The 23533-nt window shown below is 39.7% G+C and overlaps 1 protein-coding gene and 1 long non-coding RNA gene across 6 annotated transcripts in view; one reads left to right on the top strand and one right to left on the bottom strand.

Moving 5' to 3' along the window:
- The window catches only part of KCTD16 (potassium channel tetramerization domain containing 16), a 259111-nt gene that overhangs the window by 198317 nt on the left and 37261 nt on the right, over window positions 1–23533 (bottom strand). Inside the window, exon 1 of one of the 2 annotated variants that reach the window (XR_006217648.1) lies at window positions 164–593. The exons of the other annotated variant lie outside the window; for it this stretch is intronic. The gene's annotated coding sequence lies outside the window, so the exon portion shown is untranslated. Of the gene's footprint in view, window positions 1–163; window positions 594–23533 lie in introns of those variants that run through there. 2 annotated transcript variants of the gene reach the window in all.
- Window positions 593–23533, top strand: part of LOC122238636 — a 44871-nt gene continuing 21930 nt past the window's right edge. For 2 of the 4 annotated variants that reach the window (XR_006217650.1, XR_006217651.1), the window contains exons 1-4: window positions 597–829; window positions 9620–9802; window positions 14574–14654; window positions 19134–19346. This is a non-coding gene — a long non-coding RNA (uncharacterized LOC122238636). Of the gene's footprint in view, window positions 830–9619; window positions 9803–14573; window positions 14655–19133; window positions 19347–23533 lie in introns of all 4 variants that reach the window. The other 2 variants (XR_006217652.1, XR_006217653.1) reach the window with 2 other exon arrangements.

Here is a 23533-nt window from a genome sequence, read left to right as displayed (position 1 = left end):
TACCTGCTACTCCCTTTGAGCTGGAACAACCAGACCCAGGTACCTGCTGAGCCCCCTGAGCTCAAGCAACCAGACCCAGGCACCTGCTGAGCCCCCTGAGCTCAAGCAACCAGACCCAGGCACCTGCTGAGCCCCCTGAGCTTGAGCAACCAGGCCCAGGTACCTGCTGAGCCCCCTGAGCTCCAGCAACAGGATCCTTGAGCTCGCTGCTTCTCGCTGCCTCAGGAGGTGGTCGGGACGCCCCTGTGAGATCCCAGCAGCTTTTACGTGAGAAGCTCTCAAGCGTTCCTGGAACATTTCTTCTTCCTGACTGGACCCACAAGCCGGCCGGAGTCGGACTGGGTCTGACTTCGAAACCAGGCCGGGTCCCACGGCAGCCTTAGTCCGACTTCAAAACCGGAAGAAGTTCGGGGCCGGACTGGTTCCGGCTTAGAAACCGGACCGGGTCCGACTGTGAAGGGGGACTGAGTTCGGGTTGTTCGGCGTCCGCTGTAAAAACCGCCCGGTTGCGGGGCCGGGGCGGGGCGGCGGGCGGCGGGCGGCGGGCGGCGAGCCCTTCCGCTGGAAGGCTGCACGAGCAGCTGAAGCTCCGCAAAAACCGTCTCGCGTTACCGTGGCCTCGCGGGAGCTCTTCTGTCCGGGAGCGGCTCGTGCACCTGCGCGGTGCCCTCCAGACAAAGGCGTCCCAGCCGAGCCCTCACCGTGAGGGAAAGGGGATATTGGTCCTCCTCTGACGTATCTGGTGACCAGGACGAGAACGCTGGGGCATCGTGTTCTCTCGGCGGCCGGCAGGGGCATTCTGGGAAAACTGGCCGAGGCCACCTAAAGGGTAAGCATTCGTACCAAAGTGGGCTCTCCTATCTCTATCTGTGGTGCCTGGTCGATAGAGGAAGGTAAAATGTCCTTGCCTCTTCCTTTCCAAATTCAGATTGGCAAGAAAAAAACAAACAAACAAACACAACAAAAACAAAAACATTTGTAACAATTAGGTCTTTGAATTGTGACTCATGATTTTGCTCTCGGGTACCATTAGTTGGTCCTTTCCCAGGGACAGCTACTCCCTTCTTGTTTGTCTCATTTTGTGTCCTACCAACTTAGGTTGACAATCGTCAGATTGGGGTCCTCCAAAATATGCCTGGGCAGAAATGTAGGTTGCCCTGCTTTCTTTTTTAGGGTCCCACCAACTCCTGCTGGTTCTTAGGGGGAATTGTCTGTTTTGGTTATCTTTGAGAGTGACTCTGGATCTTGGGAGGATAGTCTCTTTCATACTGTTCTCCTTGTAACAGGACACAATTGGAAACATTGGTTATGTTGCCAAGGCCTTCGCTGGAATGTCATATTTGAGAACGTACATAGACTCAGATAGGGCCACAGCTTTAAGGAACTAAGGTTTACTTTATGGAGCTAATGAAGCCCCTTGGAAAGACCTTGCTTACAATGGTTCCCAGCTGCCTTACCAGGAAAGCAAAAAAGGTGACGTCCTGGCAGGCCCAGGAAACAAGATAACTGTGGAACCTCAAAAAGGGAAGAATTCACCCAAATCTATAGGTATTACAGGCGAAGTCTGATGACACATCTGATGGCAAGTCCTGGGCTTGATTTCCTAGCCTCAAAAGGCTTTAAGAGTTCAGTCTGAGATTTCTTATAAAGGAATTCTTGTTGGACTTAGGTAAATAATACCACACCAAGTTTAATGCAAACAAATTAGCTTTACTGTGATTATCTTTGGTAAAATGAGGTTGATTATAGAGAGAGAAATTACCTTTGGACCTTTGTCTGTATTTAAATTCTAATCCTGCTAATTGTCTTTGAGGTGTGTTCCATACCTGTAAAGTGAATTGGATGCTGAATTCCTCTAGTTTCCTCAAATATCTGGTTATGACTTTTCAAAAACTAATGTTTCTAAATTCTCTCCCACCCTTCTGGTTTGGAATTATGAAGAACAAAGACCGCCCTTGAATGTCCTTGGAAGGGATGATACCAGGTTCTTCTCACTACCCAAATAGCAGCCAAACTTCAGGGACTTGAACTTTAGGTTCATATATCCCAATTAAAAAGGGTTTTTTCAGACTCTTGGAACTGTACACCAGCTGGAAATCTAAAATTAAAATTGACTAGGGAGGTTTCTCCCCAGAAGCAGACGGCATCTTGAGGTGGGCAGCTTTCCCAAGATCACGGATCAAAATGTTCATCCCCAGTATGAAACCTTTATTCTTCTGCCTTTTTGCGCCTTGCTTTTCTTCTTTGTAAATGCATGGGAAGACAATGTTCCTTAATTCTTGCACTTATCCCCGAATCTGCTGGCAAAGCAGTGGTTGCCCAACAAAATCCCTAGACTCTCTGACCAAACTTGTTCTCATAATAGTATAAGTCTTTAATTATATTTTAGCTGAGGAAGAAGGTGTTTATGCTATGGCAAATATCACCTGCACTTGGATTAACATCTCTGGGGAAGTTGGGACCCAGCTACGTGAGATCAATGAATAAGCCAGTTGGCTTAAGAAAGTGATGCCTTCTATGGGAACTTCCTTTACTTATTTGATTCTCATTGGTTTGGGTCTTGGAGACCAAGCCTCCAAAGTGCATTCCAAACATTGGAAGTTATCCTGCTTATAATAATCATAAGTCTTGTTGGTGCACTAAATTCTCTCAAAATGCATGTTCACAGCCAATCTCCCACAAACAAAAGATCTCCTGATGAATAGAATGTTGGAAAAGTAACAAAGATAATGACCAACTAAAAGAATCTGAACTTACAAATGAGCAAAGGAAAAAAGGATAGAAAGAGACAAATTAAGACCCAGATGTTTAACTATAGAGAACAAACTGATGGTTACTAGAGGGGAGGTGGATGGGCGGGGGGGGGGGGGGGGGGGGGGGGGGGGGGGGGGGATAGGTTAAATAGGTGATGGAAATTAAGGAGTGTACTTGTCATGATGAGCACTGGGTGACGTATGGAATTGTTGAATCACTGTATTGGACACCTGAAACTAAAATAACACTGTGTGTTCACCATATTGGAATTAAAATTAAAAACTTACTAAAAACATGTGAATCTGAACTTGTGACCTGTGAATATCACACAGAGATTCAGCAAAAACTGTGAGAACCCCAGAGTTAGCTGAGAGTGGCACTCATGCCTTAAATTTTAAAGACCTCTCTCAGGTAGGCAGAGAGTCCAGTAAAATGAGGGGAATTGTTGAAAACGAGGCAACAGGTCTGCCCAAAATGGAGCTGCCTATGCTAAGCTTAATACCACCAAAGCAAGACCTAATTACAATTTTGGCTTTCTGTGAAACGGAATCTTTACTCAAAAAAGAATCATCCTGTCAGTACTAGTTAACTAATCTGCCTGATAGGCCTCTGCTGTCCCCTAAAGGAAGGTAACCTTGCAATTACCAACCTGTTCTTTTGCCTAGTATAACTTCCTTGTTCCTGCTCCTTTCTGCTTATAAAAGGCTTTCATTGTGTGCAACTCCTTGGAGCTCCTCTCTATCTGCCAGATTACATGCTGCCTGATTCAAATTGATTTTTGTTCAAATCAACTTTTAAAAATTTTAATAGGCCTCAGTTTATCTTTTAACAATTCAAAGAGATTATCTGTTGAGAAGCAGAAAAAGTAAAAGCTTAAAGTCTTTGCAGCTCAAATTGATCAGTATAGATTTGTCACTGGAGGAAAAGAATGGCAGCTAATTTGATAGACTGCCTCTTTGTTTTGCCTCCTCTTTGTTTTCCCCCGTCCACTGGTCATGTGCATCCTTCTGTGGGAATCTTATATGGAAAATCTAGGGTACAAAAGGACAGCACTGATCCATTAAATTTAACCTAGTGATGGAAAGCAGAATGAAAAACATAAAAGCCGATATGTCCACAGCTTCAGGGTGGAAACTCCAGGAAACATGTGTGCACTTATTTAATTAACATTTGCTATATGTCAGGAGGAAGAGCTTCACCCAGAAAGTGTGTTGAGACAAAATGACTCAGAGCAGCTACATTTACAAAGTACATCCTCTGCTCTAGCCCTGCCCTGAGTGCCTTCCATTTATTAACTTGCTTAATCCTCACAGAAACTTTCTTAGGTAGGAATAATTATTATCTACAGTTAATAGGCAGGGAAGCTGAGACACAGAGAGTTAAAGAGGGTGGTCAGGGTCACACAGTTCACATGTGGTGTAGCTTAGCTACAAACTAGGTCATCTGACCCAGATCCCACACTTTTACCACTAAATCAATCCTATCCATCTTCTCTAAAGAGTCACCATCTTTGGCAAATAACTTAGAATCTCTCCTGAGCAATGATGGAGTTTCATGAATCATTCACGTATTCTTGCCTATTTCACCTTGTGACCAGAGAAATAGATTTTACTATTAGTTCATGCAAGGGATGTATGTCCAGAAATGCAAACCAGTGGATTAAAACACTATGAGGGGAATTCATGCTTAATAAGGAGCAGGTGGACTAAAATACCTTCGTCATAGGACAGGGAACATAAGTCAGCAAAGAGGTTAAATAAAGAATTGATTTAATGACTTCTTCCTGAAGACGAGCACAGTGTCCAACTGCTGGCTGGTAAAGAAAAACAACAAATAGAAACCTTGAATGCTCGGCTGGCTTCATGTACTTATGCACATTCCCTGTTAAGCATGACACTGAAGCCGAAATTTTACACACTAGGTGGGCAATTACAACAAACTCATTTGCGTGTTACGGGTTTTTTTTTTCCAAGAAGGAAAAAAGGATAAAGGTATCCAGTCAAAGCCTTGATGTTTTTCGATTAAGAATTTTTTTTAAGCCCATCAGATTCTCAGGCTTTTGAGACAATTGTGCCGTTCTTGATAAAACATTACCCAAGTGAATTATTTATAAAACTGCAGGGAACTGCAAACTCTGGTGAACAAATCTTTTTGATGTTCTCGTCTCCTGGAGGGCTATTTTGCACTGCCCTCTGCTCCCTTCTGCAGGGATCCTGGGCTCTCTCTGGCCATGGCTGCCCAGTCACCTCAAAAGGTGGCCCAGCTGCTGATGAGAGGCAATGGGTAGGAAGGAGGTATCAAGTCAAGATGCCCCTGACTTGATACTTAATATGAAGTCTGAGCCCTTTAGCAATCCCAGCTGCCAGGTTGCTGAAGAGAGATTAGGCAGCAACAAAAGATTGAAAAAAATGGACTGACACGCATATACATATTACTCATACATACACATATGCTGTTTTTTTTTTTTCTTAACAGAGCCTAAAAGTGTTAATAACCGTCACTTACCAAAGGTTCGTCCCAGCCCTTCAGAGGCAAGCCAATGGGAAAATCCCAGAAACAAACATGGATTCTTTTTTTTTTTTTTTTTTTTTTGGATAATGTTACTAGATCACCCAAAAGAAATTGAATCTGCACCATTGGAGTTTTCATTTTTATGTATGACACCCTTTTTGAGGTCATATAACACTTTCCATTCTGTAGGAGAAAAAAAACGGAAGCATTGGCATCAGACATATTTAGCTTTGAATCCTAATCCCTTCACTGTATGAACTTGGCATATTAACATTTCTGAGCCTGTTTCCTCAATGAGACAACGCAGATAATAATCCACTACAGGTTTAGCCGTTACTAGAACTGGAGTTGGTACAGTAAATAATAGCACCTATTGCATCTTGGGTATTTAAACTTTTTTTTTAAGCCCACCTATTTATTTTGAGAGAGAGTGTGTATGTGTGTGTATGAGCAGGGGAGGGGCAGAGATAGAAGAGAGAGAATCCCCAACAGGCTCCTCGCTGTCAGCACAGAGCCCAACACAGGGCTTGAACTTACAAACCAGGAGATCATGACCTGAGCCAAAATCAAGAGTTGGATGCATCACCCACCAAGCCACCCAGACACCCACATCTTGGGTAAATCTAAATACATCTTGGGTATTTAGAAATAGCTGCTATTATAATGATGGCTCATTCATTCAACAACACTGAAGGGTCCTTTAGGAACCGAGCACTGTTTCAGGCACAGAAGATATAGCGAACCTCATGGATTTCTAGCCTTCCTGGAGACTATAGTCTTGAGAATTGTTAGTATTTGAGTGGAGCCAGGTGGAATGAACCACTGGAGTTTATTTCAAGATGATGGGTTGTCCTCTTAGCTCCATCACATTTCCTGACAAAGTACTATAACAAGATCCTATAATGTAAACCTCTCTCACCTTAGAACATCAAAATCAAGTAATGGAGTTGTCATTCTTCTCAGTAGAGAAATGCTTAGTGAGGGAGAGGAAAATGAAACTTTCATTGGAACACCAGGTTTCAATATTGGTGTGGAGTGGTTATTATTGTTGCTGGTTGCTTGGGATTAAGGTAATAATATTACATCATGTTAATGTTTTGCTTTGGGGAAAAAAATTGTAAATAGACATTTCCAATACGAGTACCATGTGTATGAGTGGTTAATTATTTTCCTACACCTGTTGGCTTGGTATGGCAGTAGGGCCAAAGCCATTTCCTTTCACTGAAAATTAAAATACAGCTCAATCTGGCATGTTTTTATCCTTCCATTAGTAGGAAGGTAAGTTTGCAAAGAACTGAAAAGTGTATGTTTCTGGCAAGTAAGAAAAGCCAGGGTTTAAGTGCATGATTTCCAAAAGGAACCTTCACTCATCTCATTATAATTGAAATTGTATGAAATTTTATTTATTAAAGGTATGTGTTAAATTGCTTGACAAGTATAGTGCTTAATATTATATGTATATAAATTTTGAGTAAATGAAACTTTTAAGTACACAGGGGAAGGTTTGATACTTAAAGTCATTCTATTGTTAATTGTTTTTAATAAACAAAACCATAACCCTTTCATTTCTCTTATGTAAATTCAGATTTACATACATATTAACATTTTGAGATTCAAAATCATCTCATCAGTTTCCAAAAAGTACAACAAAAAAAAGCAAGCAAGAAAGAAAACAACTCACATCTTAAATGTGTTTGTCCCTATAGTATACTGTTCTGAGTTCTTTATCTTTATGCCATTATGTATTTTTTATTTTATGCCATTATGCATTTTTTAATTTTTATGCCATTATATATTTTCCGGGACCTATATTCCAAAAATAAACATGCCTAATCCTTATAATGAGAAAAATATTGTAAAAATAAATAAAAATAGAAATATACATGGCATATTTATTTTCCTAAATTACATTAATTTATATTAATTTCATATCACTATTTTTCAGTAAATGTGCACCTTAAAGGTAGGCTCAGAAACAAGGCTAGGAATCATTGGTCTAATCTAGTTTCCCAAATGTTAAGTCATTTTACATCAGCTCCATGGTTTTTGCCAAAATTTGTGTATGACCTTTATCGTATATATTTAAATCTTGTACTTTTTACTTCCAAAGATTCACTGAAGAATGAAATTTTATATTCTCATCCTATCCGGAAAATGATCATTATTTTCCATAAAGAAAAGGAAACCACAAAACGAATATAATTAACAAAATAACATTAAATTCCAAACAAATACCATTTCCTGTTCAAAAGCTCTGATCCTGAGGCTTGTTCACTTTTCATTAAAAAAGTAAGATTAGCAGGGACTTGAGGGGGTTAAGGATAATCTGCCACAAAACTGAGAGATCACCTATGTAATAATTAGAAAAGCTAAAGCAGAATTGAGCATGGAATTACATTATGAAAGTAGAAATCTATGTCATTTAATCTGGATGCCCTTGCCACCTACAAACGCTTCCTATACTATTATGTCTCCTGTGAGACCCATTTGAGAACCGTTGGTCTAAACCAGCCAGGGCAAGTGGAGTACTAGCACCTCAGAAAAGACCTCTAGAATTGTAGAGTTAACACTTTTTTTTTTTTTTTTAATTTATTTATTTTGAGAGAGCTCCAGCAGGGAATAGGCACAAAGGGACAGAGCGTGTGGGCGAGTTGAGGCTGGGCAGAGAGAGGGAGGGAAAGAGAGAATCCCAAGCAGGCTCTGAGCTTAGGACTCCATCTCACAAACTGTGGGATCATGACCTGAGCCAAAATCAGGAATCGGGTGCTTAACCGACTGAGCCACCCAGGCGCCCCCTAGAGTTCACACTTTCACCCATAAGTCATTGCAGTGGTTATAAAAGTTACCATAGATCCCAGTTCAACAGGTCCAGTCCAACCTTACACTGTCATCCAGCATAATCATTCATCACATCACTTTTCACTCAAATGTGTTCCAATCTGGGATAATCCATTATATTCTCACCACACTGTTCACTCTCCTGCCCGTCCTTTTTGGAGCACCTGGACCTGGCTCTGTGATTATGACTGGAAATACAAAGGTGAGTAAGATTAATTCCCAGCCCTCAAAGAGCTCACAAACAGAAGATCAGGGTAAGGTAACATTTAATGACAATACAAGTGATAAAGGTCATGCATAGGTCTGTGCCTTGTGCTGTAAGGGTCACAGGGAGGGAGAGCAGATGAGACAAAAGAACACTGCAGGTTCCTCAGTGAAAAGGGCAAGAAGACCAGCTAATCCATAGTGTAAGAACTGGTGAATCAGCTCCACAGAAGCAGCTAGGTCTGTCCCTTGTAAAATAATGTTCTACTTTGCATCCATGAGCATTTGGGGAACTTGGTGCAGTAAGGATTAAAGGGGGAAGAACAGTTTCCTACGCATATTTCCTCAATAGTTATAAGGTATGAGAAAGCCTGGCCTGTCTGGTGAATCTTTACAAGATTCACATTACATGTGTAGAGACAGATAAAAATATTTCAGAGGAGGGAAACCTGGATGGCCCAGTTGATTGAGCATCCCACTCTTGGTTTTGGTTCAGGTCATGACCCCAGGGTCATGGGATTGAGTTCCCCATTGGTGTGGAGCCTGCTTTGGATTCTTTCTCTCTCTCTCCTTCTGCCCCTTTCCCCGGCTTGCACTCTACCGCTAACATAAAATTTAAATTTTTTTTAATGAAAACATAGATCATGTTACTAATCTGCTTCAAACCCATCATGGGTTGATCACTGTTGTCGGAATACAATCCATACTCTTTCCCATGGCCCACACACTCTGCCCTTCCTCCAAAGCCACATTTCCTGCTGTTCACTGCAGTGCTCTAAGCTTCAGTCATCTTCCAATGGTCCAATCTTCCTATGGGTCCATCCGCCATAGAGGGAAAGCAAAAAGAGTTTTGATTGGAGGGGGGCCTTCCCTGGTCCACCCACACCTACTAAGTTCACCCAGCTCCTCATGTTTATCATCTTTCCAGCACTTGACCAAGATGTATCTGTTTCTTGCTTATTGTTCGTCTTTCCCATGAAGGGAGGAAATTGTACTGTTCCCTGTGTCCAGGATAGTGAGAGGCAACAAAATAAGTGATTAACAAACATTTGTTCACTGGATCAATAGAAGAGTTTGGGAGGGGGGAAAAAAAAAAAAAAAAATATATATATATATATAGTCAAGTACTTATTTAATCAAAATAATTCATAAAAATCTTTTATTTTTTTATATTTTATATTTTATTTATATATAAAAATATATTTTATATTTTATTATATAAATATATATATATATATATAGTCAAGTACTTATTTAATCAAAATAATTCATAAAAATCTTTAAAAAATAGTCATATTCTCTCCTCACTTAGCTTTGGGAATAGATAAGAAAGAGAATGGCTGACTTCTGGATTTCCAGGTTTGTGAGAGCCTCTCGAGGTTGAGAAAAGACCAAGTGATTGGAGCCTCACTGTAAAGATAAAGGAAGATTATTCAACCCTCCAGTGGTACTTGCCAAGAGATACAGAAGTCTGGATCTGCAATGAGGCTGCAAGGTATTTTTACACTTTGAATATCCATTTCCAGATTACACAAAGGATTTCTCAAGTGACCTTGAGTAAGCCATTTTGGTAAATTTCTATGTTACTTAAATGAACCATCTCTATGGAGAGAAGTGATGAGGCTTGTTAATTTACATTTGTAAAGACACTTTGAAATCTCTGGATGAAATAACTTCTGTAGAGAGACACAGAGAGTGAGGTAATATGATGGGTCAAACTCTACCCTTTTGTAGAAGCAGACAGGAGTAGGAAGACTTCAGGACACTTAAGGGGAGCCTCTGGCACATTATTTTTCAAATTAATCTTCTAAGAAAACACTCTCCTTTCAGTACATTGAGTGTTTTAATCACTTGTATAAGTTATTACTCTAGCAATCATTTCTTTTAACGTTTTTCTCCTAAAGTCCCAACTCTGTATAAAGGGAATATTTAGAGGGATTTGCCTGTGAGGTTTTCCCTCTACAACACTTACTTTAGTTTGTTAATTTTTACCCTACATCAGTGGCATTCAGTTCCTAAGCATGACAGTCTCTGCTGCTGAGCTGATTGGGACCCAAATGAGGTCATTTCATCAATTCTAGACAGATGTTTACAAGTTACAGTCAGAGATTAGAATAAGCTCAGGAAGGAGAAAAGAGAATTTCAAAGAAAGCTGCCAGTCTATGAGTTAATTATATCCATTTATAAGAACGGTATTAATAGTTACTTAAGAAATAATTCCAATAGAATAGAACATTTTCTCAGGATAATGATCTCTTTCAGCAAGGCAAACACAGACTCAAAGATAAGACATTAATTGTAAAACTGTCAAGGCAACAGCTGTAAAAAAGCTTAAAAAAAAAAGGCAACCACCTTTTCCAACATGCTACACCAATTATATACTTGTGATCTTTGCCCAAATGACCATATAGCTCTCTTTATGTTTTTCTTGACCTTATAATTGTGTTTTCTTTGGGAGGGAGGTTGGCATTAATTAATTTTATTACTTGCTCTCAGGAGTAGGAAGGATTTTTTTTTTTGCCGTACTGCACCTTGCTCTCCCTGAAAACTGAGTTCCTTAGCCCTTTTGATGGGTTCAGACAAAATTCTTGTCCTTGGAACTGCTCCTTGAAGAGGCTGCAGGTCTTGACGTTCTTTTTCTGTTCATCATATCTCTTTGAGATTTTCTTTAACTCCTTCACCTTTGAAATCTCATTTCATCAGAAGATAGTTGGTCGCCTTCTAGCTGCCAAGAGGCCACACATAACAGAGTTCTTTCCAGGTCACATCCTACACATTGTCAGCGATCACCCACCAGCTCATTACTGGGTGCATCCTAGACTATATCCATGATTCTGGTTGTGTGAATACTGCTTATGGAGCCACAGGAGAGGTTGCACATAGCCAGCCTTAGGGTTCGGGACTTCTTCTTGTCTCCTCATACATGGACTGTGGGAATGGAGTGGGGCCAATCTACTGGGTGCCCTAGGTCATATTTCTCCCTTGTGTGCCAAAGTTTTTCTTGGCTTTTGAACTAGTTATCTTAACAGATGCCTATCACTTCATGCTGGCTGGGAAGATGGAATGCAAAGTCCCTAGGGACTGATTTGTAAACTCCTGTCCCACCCTCCAATTCATCACCTGGCAGTACAGTATTGAACATTATGACATGTTAGAAAACAACTGAACTACTAAATTCCTGTGGGCAATGCATCCTAAACAGAGACTGAGATACTATAAAGAAAATGTTTGGTATTTCAAGATAAGTGACTTTTTGATGACTGCAGGGTTTTCTCCAGCTTTTGACAGGACACCTAATTTGTTCTGTTTGATTGGCAAAGAACTTGATTATCTTGACTTAAAAGAAAGCAACTCAGGGTGTCACCACTATCACCTATTCAGCCAACATCAGGTATTTATTGAGCACCCACTGAGTGCAAAGCATGTTACAGGAGAATAAAAGCTAAGAAAATACAGCCTTCTCTGCAAGGGAAGGCATTCTTTAAAGGATGAACTAAAACAAATGGGAATACCCAATTTTCAGTCACTAATCTGAGCACAGTGCAAACACACAGGTTTGGGGCATATAGAGAGGGCTAGTTACAAGGTCTGCAAATGGGCGCATCTTTGTATCCAACTACTGGTTCTGTAAGTTGTCTCCAAATCCCCTACATTTAGAAATGACATCAAAATCCTGCAGGGACTATAGAAAATGAAATAAAATATACAATTTGTTTGAAAGAGCATCTCAATTTGATACTCATCAGGCAGCATCTATGCTCATGTCTAATCTGCTGACCCATTGGCTATTCCCATGATGATTGCTTAGTACCTACTTCAAAGTTTCGCCCAAGGTTTTCAGATAGGGGTGTGGCATGGTAAAAGAGTGGGGCTTTGAGACAGAGACTTGGATTTGAGTCCAGCTTCCCCACTGACTTAGAGCCATATCTCTGTAGGTTAATGACTAAATCTTATTTCCATTTCCTCTTCTCTAAAATGGGTATAATAGCACAAAATTCATATAATTGTGCAGGCGAAATAAGATCAGGTATAAGTAGGCTTATAGCAGTACAAAGTCTAAAAAGTAGTAAGTATTAAAGAAACAGGAGTATTTTTCTTATTTCCCTCCTTTTGAATGGAAGTCTGTGTGTCAGTGAATGAAGAACACAGGGACTTGTAGCAGCAATTGTGATCGCTGTTTCCTTTGAAATTTGTTCACATTGCACGTAAGGTCTATTTTAGTTTCATGGCAACCGTATACAACCATGAGTTACCTCTTGTGCTGCTTAATGTTTTAATCACACTGCCCACTAGTTATACACTAAACAATACCTATTGTCTCCTCAGTTGAATGAAAAATCCTTGTGTACAAGGGCCGTTAGCATCTTCTATAAATGTACTTTTAGGGTATATTTCAAGTGTTCCCTCTATATTTTTCTAATGACTAAAATGTAAATAACATGATAAATACCTATGATCAAACCAGGATACCTCTCCACTCATTTATAATTTGTTTTTTGTTTTTGTTTGTTTGTTTGTTTTTGAGGGCGGGAACTACCGTGCCCAGGTGTACACTGAAGGTTTGGTGTCCGTAGGACACTTTCTTCACAGAGCAGTTACTCCCATATCATTGGCTTTTATGTTTCGATCTTACTCATTTTAGCATTCCAGGATGTACCATTGTATGTTCTTGCACATAGAATATATTCTGTGTACATTTGATGCACCAGTGACTAGTCTTGGTATAAATGTTGGTGAAATTGAAACATGGGAGTATAACTCATGAATTAAGAAGGATGGACCTATAGTTAGGGGGGAAATATGGTTATAGAATATCTAAGCAGCTGCAGGCAATCTAGGTCGCACAGAGCTCTTCCAGCTTGGTGGGGCTGAGAGATGATGCTGTGTCGTCCAGGTGAAGTCAGTCCCAAACAGCACACCACTCACTGAGACAAGCCAACTCCCAAGAGCCTAATAAAAAACTGTGCCTAAACCTTTGCCGACTTACTCCGTGTTAAAAGAAAAGAAATGGTTGTCTGAAATTACTTTAGCATTTGCAAGGTTGAAACCAACATGTTTGTGCTAGCTGTTCACTAGCTATAGGAGTCCTCAATTAAATAGGTCCTACCTTGCAGCTAAAAAGCAATTAGTCTCACAATTCATGAACACTTATCTTACAGTTCTATGAAATTCTGGCTCTATTGTGAGTGGTGGTGGCAGGAGCGTTTTAGAATAAAAACGATTCCTTGAATTTGATTGTTCAATATTGTGCTTTGGGGACTATCAGGGGAAATGATACACACATCCCTGCCCTCTAAGAACTTACGATTTGGTAGGGATGCAGATACATGTATAAATAACTCAAATATAGAGTGAAGAATGAAATACAAAGTTAGTAATCATGACTTACCCATTACCTACAAAAGGCAGCATTTTTGCCACACTATCCTCCTTGCATATTCTGATTTATCACTACTCCCCACTCAAAAGGATTATTAATAACTTAGTTTAAGATATTAATAACCACCTTTTCAGGTTCTGAGGGAAGATGTTGATCACACTTATTATCCCAAGCCTCTACTGTACTGTACTTAATATATATATATATATATATATATATATATATATAATCTCACTGATGGCTCATGTTCATCATATGCAATAGTATGAAAATCCTAAAATTTCTTTTAAATAAGGAATTTCCTCTAGCAACATGATCAATGGCCCCCAAACTGCCACTTACGATCCCTAGACCTTTTAGGACTTCTTGTTGCTTTCGAAGTGTTGTTGCAAAGCACTCCTCTCCATCCAGCCTGGGGGGGAAGTAAGGCAGACAGATTATCACTATTAAAAGACTCCTGGGGGATTTTCTGGGTGTCTCAGCTGGTAGTCTTCCCTGGTCTTGTCCTTCCTGATGCAGCACAGGAAATAATAAACTTGTGGATGCAAATTTATTCTATGTTCCTATAAGCTAACCTTGGGATGAATCTGTTTGCAGGACCCCAAACAGGTTCACCTCAAAGAGATGTTCTAACAGCCTTTCTCTCAGGACTAGACTTTGCAATCTCCTTGATTTATTTGTTTTGTTTTGTTTTGTTTTCAAAAAGAGGCCTACAGCAGTCACTTGTTTTGGCTGAGGTCACAGCGTTTAGAATAATTGAAGAGTTTCTTTGGTTTTACACTGCAAACGATAGGAATAGAATGTAGAATGTGATGTTTGTATTCCTGCAAAGAGCCATCATTGTACTTTTTTTTTTTTCAAATGATGCTGTTACCTCTTCCCATAGGTGATTTCTGATCAGTGAAGAATAGAGTTGGAGTTTTAAAAAGGAGGAATCTAGATCTTAAATGCCCCGGTTCAAACCCAGGTAATAGCAACATAATGGTCACAGTCATATTTTATCCAATGGAGGCTTAAAAGCATCCCAGTAAAATTTGTGGGAACAAAAAATGGATGCAATATGAGCCTGGCATTTACAGTATTAATATCTCGCAGGATAATTATATATGATCCAGCAACCTACTTTTAGAGATCCAATTCTGCCAGTAAATATCTGGATGACCTTACCAAGTCATTTAATTTCTCCAAATCCCCATTTTATCATCTGTACAAGAGTAAGCCATTCTTTAAGGTTTTCATTTGCTCAAAATCCTATGGATTAAGATTTCCTCTTTGCCGAATGTTTGTAGTTTTATATGCCCACCAATTGTCTGAAGCAAAATCAAGTGATTATAGGATTAAAATAACTTTGAGCCCCAGGAACTACATTTTTTCCAAATTCAGAGGCAATTTGGCCTCTTCTCTCAATTATCAGAAATTAGTTGGGGTGAGAGTTAATACCCTCAAATAGAAAGAAGAAGGTATTCTGGTTGCGTTGCCAGCTTAGTCTCAGTCTCCAGGGAAGTGTTTTCCAGATAATATGGTGGAATATGCTTTTGCCAACCAGATTGGTTTTCTCCAGAGACCTACACAGGCCTCAGATACACCGGTCAGTAGACAATGGGTTGTGACCCTAGAGATGCCTATAATCAGCTTCCTACTTCTTTCTCAAGTCCCAAATGGGAATTAATGTGATGGAGATTTAGTAGAAACATAGCAGACAACAATCCTTTTTTTTAATTCCTGAAAAAAAGAGAAAACCCAGGACTTTTATATTTAAAAAAACTCTTTTGTAAAGTTTAAATATAAAACAAACTTCCAGGTTTCATTAGCATTGGATTTGGTCTTGGTGTACGTATTATTTTCCCTTCGAGAGGCATTTAATCTCTCTGGGTCAAGTGCTTTCAAATAGCTGCTATCTCAATTTGTAATAAAAGACACTTTTTTCAGTAGAAGAAAAAGCCTGTTATAAATCCCTCTCCTGTCAACAGGCATAACATCTTTTAAAAACTACAGAAAGGGGTATCCGGTTGGCTCAGTTGGTTAAGCGTCTGACTTCAGTTAAGGTCATGATCTCACAGTTAGTGAGTCTGAGCCCTGCATTGGGCTTTGTGCTGACAGCTCAGAGCCTGGATCCTGCTTCGAATTCTGCATCTCCCTCTCTCTCTGCCCCTCCCAAGCTCACACCTTGTCTCTGTCTCTCTCTCTCAAAAATAAATAAACATTTTTTTAAAATTAATAAAATTAAAAAAATTAAAAACTATGGAGAGCTGCCCAAATGGTCTTTTTTTAAAAAAACAAAAAAAATGAAAAAAAGCTGATTCTATTTTTTTTTGAGGGGAGAAGGGGAGGGGCATACGGAAAGGGAGAGAGAATCTTAAGCAGGCCCTACGCCCAGCACAGAGCCTGATGCAGGGCTCTATCTCATGACCATGATATCATGACCTGAGCTGAAATCAGGAGTAGGACACTTAACTGGCTGAACCACCCAGGTGCCCCTAATTCTGTTATTTTGTATAGTCACAGGTTTGCACTTTTGAACGGGGGGTGGGGTCCAAGGAATGAAATTATACAAAGTTGTTCCCTACTTTTGAAGAAGGAACTACATTTAATAAATAGGCAATCAGCTTGATGACCAAACTTGTATAAAGCACCTGCTTTGTCCTAGTCATAATTCTAGACCTCACAAAGATACAAAAACACATGAAGTATCATAGTCCCTGATATGGGGTTCATTATACTACTCTCACTATTTTCACAGATGTTTGAGGATTACCATAAAAAAATGTGTAGTGATACCCAAATCCCAATATTATGTGGCTAGAAGAGGAGTGATACATAGGATATCTGTCTATAATATATAATTATACATTATATAAATATGTGACACTGGTAGATCTGGATGTACCTGTAAGTAGTGGGATAGGAGGAGAAAACATGCTGGCTTAGGGATAAAGATGACAATGAAAAGGAGTTTGGTGTGGCACACGGCAAGATGACCATGGATCTTCAAGCATACAATATCTGGCATGTAGCTGGTGATCCCTTGCCAAAGGATACATCTAAATTATAACACTTTACCCTTTTCATTAAGAGAACTAGAAATGGTAGGTCTGGCTTGAAACAGTAGTTCACAGAAATGACCTGTTGGGTTCCTATTGGTTATTGGCAAAATTAATTCCTAATATTAGAGACATTGCCTCATAGTGAGGAAGGAAAAGGTGGAGGTGGGTGGAGGTAGAAGAAAACCAAGACAACACAAGGCGAGAAAAAGAAGCTGCTTAGGCCGTGACAGCCATGCTGTAACCCCTGAGTTAGGGATAGAGATGGATGAAACTTCTCTGATTCTCATCCTCTGTTCCGAAACTTGCCTAATGTAGTATCATGTAGTTGCATGTCTTTTCCAGCAAAATCTTCCAGTAAGGTTTTTTGACATGAGCCTCCTTATTGCCCTGAAATCCAAAGAATTCTGTGGATTGATTCTTTGTTATCTGGTTGAACTACACTGAGAAAGCTGAGAAAATCTCACCAGTGAGGCTGTAGGTGTCATTGTCACCCTAGCCTATATTAATCAAAGGGGAATACTTTGGCTCTTTGACTTTTTCTAGGGAAGTGACATTCCAATTTAGTATCCACCTACTTTGAGTTTTCACAAAAAGCATTAAGACCACCTGTCCAAAGTTTGTACCTAGAGAAAACGGACACACTGAATATTAATAATGACAGGTTAAAATATTTATAGATTTTCTGAAAAGGCAGTAAAGAAAAAAATCAAGATTCACTTGGATTTATTTTTTGGTAGCCCTCCCCATAGTGCTTTTTGGTAGATATTGTTTATGCAGACTTTTGTTCACCCAAACAAGTGAATGCTTGGATTTAAAAAGATGATAAATGGGGTGGTGGTCTCTCACACATTTTAAAAATAAACGAATGACCACATTTTTCTAAAGAAAGACCTCTTTTTTGCTTAAATTATTCCATGTACAAAAAGTTACATACCTTCTACTTTTAGGAATAGATTTACTCATGCACTGTATTGATATATCACAAACCACAAGCTGTCAGTGGCATGCCTGTACATGTAAATCGTATCTGCACATGCCACCTGGCATAGAAATTCTTAAAGTTTCCTCCAGCTAGAAGTTGACTGAATTAATAATGGTCAGGAAACTCTTGGAGAAAAACCAAATGTTTAGGGATTGGAGAAGATGTTTAAAATGTCACATTTTATGGCTGTCTCACTGAAAATGGATCACCGTGCCCAGTCTATCTATAAAACAATGCTGAAAGTGTTGTCTTTTGCTTCTGCTACTTGAAAATCAACTACTCAGTTATATGCAAATAATAACAATAATAACCTTTTATTTAGCGTTTTCCCAGGCTCTCAGCGATGTAATAAATATGTCCTATTTCATAATGCTCACCATAAGCCCATGATGTTGGTGATATTATACAAGTCAAGAAACTAAGGAAGAGAGAGATTATCTAATTTGCCCAATGTCATGCAGTAGTCATCGGTGGAGCCTGGGTGTAAAGCCTTCCAGGTGGTTGGGCTCCAGAACTCCCTTTTCAACAGCATCCTTTACTAACTGACCACATACATTGGTTTAAATATAGATTTTTTTAGTTTGTCACTCAAAACTCTTCAAGCCTTACCTAATTACCCTTCCAGATTTATCTCTTGTATTTTAAGACTTCTCCACACAGATGTCAGACTCTGGCCAGATTAGGACTGGCCATTTCCCCAGACATCCTGAACTTTCTTATTCCATTACTTTAGTGATGGTATTTCCTTGAGTTAAAGTGCGGTCACTTATTAAGGGCAGAGGGAGAATTGTAACCATTTTAAACCATATACAGATATATAATAATTATAAAGGCTAACAATGATTGATCAATCATTTACTATTTGTCAAGAACTGCATTTAATCCATTTTACACAAACATATAACGAATTCACTTATATGTAATAATACATGTCTGAATTGCTACCTTGATGTTAGAAGAGGAAGCCAGGCCTTAGGGAAGTTAAAGCATCTTATCCAAATCAACCCAACTAATAAGCAGCAGAACTCCAAGACTGTCTGACTCTAATGAGCAAGCTTGTAACCAAGCAATCTAGGCTGCATCTATTCCAAATTCTAATTTGCATTATAGTTGTTTGAGAGTAAGTTTTATATCTCCCTACTAAACTGCATGCCTCTTGGAACAAAGGCTAGATTTTGCATCTCCAGCCCCTCCCCTGCCCCCAAATACACGCACACACATGCACACACACACACAGAATTCTGAGCACAATAAGTAATAAGTGGAGGGAAAGTAAGGAAGTGAATTAAGTAAAGCCAAAGAATTCCAAATAAAAGTGGCAACTTTGTGACTCCTGGACTATTGAATCCCTGGGAGAAATATGCCTCCTGTGCCCCTTGAAGCATCACATATGTTAACTGGGCATTATTTTTGCCCCTAGGTCCCCTGACATGGACCAGAATACTGCAGAAAGCGCCAGTGTGCAGTGGATCCTCTTCATAAGGCCCTGCCAGAAATATCCCCAGGTTCAAGCAATTCACAACCCCTCCTTGCTATGAATGCTGTGCAAAGTTGTAGTTTGTGAACATATGGGAACCAGCCGTTAATTCAGGCTTCTCAGAGATTACAAAGCCTGCAGAGACTGTAAAATCAGGTAAAAATTTTGAAAGGAGCACGTTTCCTGGGCAGTTTTTGTATTCCCAGTTAGATTCCCAGCAGTCTGAGAAATAGGTATGTAAATTAAAGAAAGTTATTTAAAAATTCCAGGGCCAGAAGATATTAATAAATCTGATTTTGGTTCTAAAATGGGCAAAGACTCGAGTCAGCAAAATTTGAGACCACTTCTAATTTTATCTGACCCATTTGGTTACACGCTGCTTCTTGTGACAATATCAGTGCCCCCGGTATTCTCGAGAACTAGCAAGGTGTACGGAAAGAATGCTGGACTCAAAGTCAACAGACCTGGATTCAAGGTCAGGTCAGACTGTCCCTTAAAAGCAGAACAAGCTGGTCCCTTGAGCCTCATTTTCATATGTAAATTGGAGATGGCCTGACTATTGACTTGGTATTGTTAATACAAAAACCCACATGAAATACTTTGCAATATATAGGGTCTACAACATAAAATGCATTAATCAATGGAGGGAGGCAAAAATTATAGCTAACATAAAGACCATATGTGATACATATTTTCTATTTGATTATAAGCAAGAATAGAGTTTTTCTCTCTACCTCCTTTTCTTCCTACCTCTATTCACTTAACTGACCTTTACTGAGTGCCTAATATGTGCCAGACATTTTATCAGGTGCTGGGAATACAGTGGCAAACTCATCAGATAAGATACCTTCAGGGGAGCAGGCAGTCAAAGAATGTGCAAATATATAAATGAATAATTTCTGAGGATGAGAAGCACTATGGAGATAATGATTACAAAAGAACTTTTTGAGGAGGAGACACATAGTCTGCAATCCGAATGATCACAAAGAGTCTCTGGCACAGAAGAAAAAGAAAAAGTGAGAGGAATATTCCAGGAAGAGAGAATAACAACTGCAAATCCCTAAGACTGAATTATCTTGGCATGTTTAAGCGACGGAATCAAGGCCCCTGCAGTAGTAGTATAATGAATGAAGAAGAGGGTTTACCAGACAAGTTGGACAGGTAATACGTGTAGGAAGGGCCTTGGAGAGTGTGGCAAAGAATTAGATTTTATTCTAAATTCACTGAGAAGCCATTAGATAGTTTTAAGCAAGACAATGACTTAATCTGATTTGCATGGTGGAGATCTTTGATAAGATCAAGTAAAGAGGTAGAGTCTGTTAACATTGTAACACTGAGTGTTTTTGTTCATAGAGGCAGCCAATATTTGGCTTTAAAAAGATTCTTCCACTGTGGAGGTTGATCAACATCTCAGTCTCAACATGCTGTAATTGAGATTTCTTTCCAGTAGGATTTCTCTCCATTTCTTCCCTCTTTCAGAAATGGTCATTAAATGCTTCCATCTTTGGAACAAAAACCATGAATGCATCTTCGACTCATCTAATCCATCAGCAAAGCCAGAGGCTATTCCTCACCTTCTTCATTGGAAGTACCATGGCCCAAGTCACACTCGGCTCTGCCCAGATGACTGCAATGGCCTCCTAGCTGATCTCCCTGCTTTCGACCTTGTCTTTCTGCAGGCTATTTTCAACACAGCTGTCAGAAAGAGTCTGATGATATTATTTCTCTGTCCAAAACCTTCCATTTGCTCTCTCATCTCAGAGTCAAAATCAAGGTCCTCACAATGTCATGTAAGACTTGACCCCATGTAGCCTACTTGCTTCTCTGTCGGCCTTTCATGCCAAGTTCCTGTTGACTCAGCTTCAGCCACACTGGCCTTCTTGCTGCTCCTTGAACACTTATGCCTCCTCTACCTCAGGTCTTGGCTCTTCCTGGCCCTTCTGCATAAAATGCATTCTATAGATATCCATGAGCCTTTCTCATTTGCCTGTTTCAGGATTTTACTGAAATTCCATCTTCTCAATAAGGCCATCCTCAGTCCCACTCTCTAAAATGGCACCACTGTCCCCAACACTCCCTTTTTCCCTTCTTGGCTTTATGCTTTTCCATAGTACTTACCCACATCTACCATACCATAGATTTCAGTTATTTATCTGGGCCAAACTAGAATATACTACTCCAAACTAGAATATAAGGTCTGTAAGAGCAAGATTGTTGGTCTGTTTATTCATTGCTGTGTTCCCAATACCACATAACAGGAGCTCAATAAATATTTATTAATCAAATGAAGAACCTGAAATTCACAAGCCTCCTCCACAGGTCAGTGTCACTGAGCATGGAAATCACCCAGGCACCATTCTCCAGACCAAAGCTGGAACCCTGGGTGGACTGGGGCAGGCGCAGTGGGCAAAAAAGATGGCAGGAAAATTAGAGAAGTGTTAGGAAGGCCTGAGAGAGAAGGCACTGTTGGATGCCCATTTACCACAACACTGACTTGGTAAAGAAATAGACGTGTTCTACAGCATCTTCCAGACTTTATGATCAGTAAGATTGGTTTGTTTTCATTGGTTTGTAATGTACTATATATAAATAACCCTATGAAGGAGGTAATAACATTAATCACAATGATGATAATGCTAGAATTTATTGAAGACTGTTGCAGTTACTACTACTAACTATTCCACAAGTAGCTTAAAACTACCATTTATCATATTCATAGATTCTGTAAGTTAATTCAAATGGCATAGTGGGAAAGGTTTTGTGTGCTTCATGATGGCTGGAGCCTCAGCTAAAAAGACTTGATTGCTGGCAACTGAAATCAAGTGAAGGTGTCTTTATTCATACAACTGGCAGCCAATGCTGGCTATTGGCTGGGACCTCAACTGGAGCTTTTGACCATGCACCTACTTGTGGTCTAACCATGTGCCTGGACTTCTCAGGGTGATCAGGCTTTTTCCATGGTAACTCAGTGCTCCAAGAGGGAGTATCCCAGCATACAACGCAGACGGTGCAGTGCCTTTCGTGACCTGGCCTTGGAAGTCACAAAATATCATTTCCACCATATTCTGCAGCCAAAGCAATCACAAGTCATAGAGAGGACATAAACCTCACCTCCTGATATCAGAGAAGCTGGGAGATACTGTTGCGGTCACCTTTGGAAACTCACAGAAACTATGATAAGCATTTTACATAATTACCTAATTTAATTATCATAGTATCCCAGTTAGATAGTCAGCATTATTTCAAATTTAGTGTAAAAGAAAACTGAACTGTAGAACGTTCAATGATTTGCTCAAGATCACATTGCTGACATCTGGTGTTGCTGAGAGCCAGGTATATGTATAACTAACTCCAGAGTTCATGCTCTTCCTAATATATCTTCCCCATGGCCAGAGGAGGCTCAATAAACAAAGTGATATGAGGTTGGGAGAATAATACAGAAATCAAAGTGAGAGAAAAGGAGTAGTAATTAGGAAAACAAAAAGAAAATCAGTAGGCAGTAGGGCATTATGATGGTACCTGGTCAATGTACAATTATCATTTAGTGATTTCATTTGTTTTATTTCACAGGATACGGAGATAGCATAGACAATAGCCTACATACAATTCCTCCTAAGTTAACACAAACCAAATATTTAAAACTTTAATTAAAAAATCAAACACCATCAAAGTTCCATACTATCCATTTTATTCCATTATATTTTAAACATTTTGAAGTAAGAATTTGATTGTTTGAATGTTCTCAATATTTTGCCTTTTAAATGAATGTTTAGTGGATGTAACTCAATGCCAAATTTGGCTTGGTTTTGTCTTAATGACTTCTGCAAAATAGCTACCATTTATTCATTGAGCAAATGGAATATTCTGATGATTTTTTAATGCTACCTAGAATTACATACAGTGTCTTTTCAGTAATGCACTCTTGGGCATAAACTTCCAGATCCTGCTGTATATTGAAGAATTCACATTAAATTACTCTTCTCTGTGAACATAATGGTAGATAATGGAGGAGTCAAACAGCTGAAGACCATCTCTCTGCCCAAATGTCACCTGATGTCTGAGATACAGCAGCCTCATAATTTCATTCCCCTGCAGACTTCAGTGGCTTCCCCCATTGTCCTTGCGATGAAGAACAGGATACTCAGCATGACCATAAAGCCTTTCAGGATCTGAACCCTGCATGGTTCTCAACCCTACCTGATGTCCCACTTCCTCGTTGCCCCTGTCTTCCAGACATTCTGTATTTCTTTACTGTCTTTGAGCAGGTCAGTCTTGCTCTCCCCTTAGGACTTTTGCAGACGGTAGTTGCCTGACCTGGAATATTCTTATATCCTCCCTGTATC

Source organism: Panthera tigris, chromosome A1, assembly GCF_018350195.1.
Source record: "Panthera tigris isolate Pti1 chromosome A1, P.tigris_Pti1_mat1.1, whole genome shotgun sequence".
Taxonomy (NCBI): domain Eukaryota; kingdom Metazoa; phylum Chordata; class Mammalia; order Carnivora; family Felidae; genus Panthera; species Panthera tigris.
The sequence above is the reverse complement of the archived record's forward strand: the minus strand, read 5'-3'. Positions and strand labels throughout refer to the sequence as shown.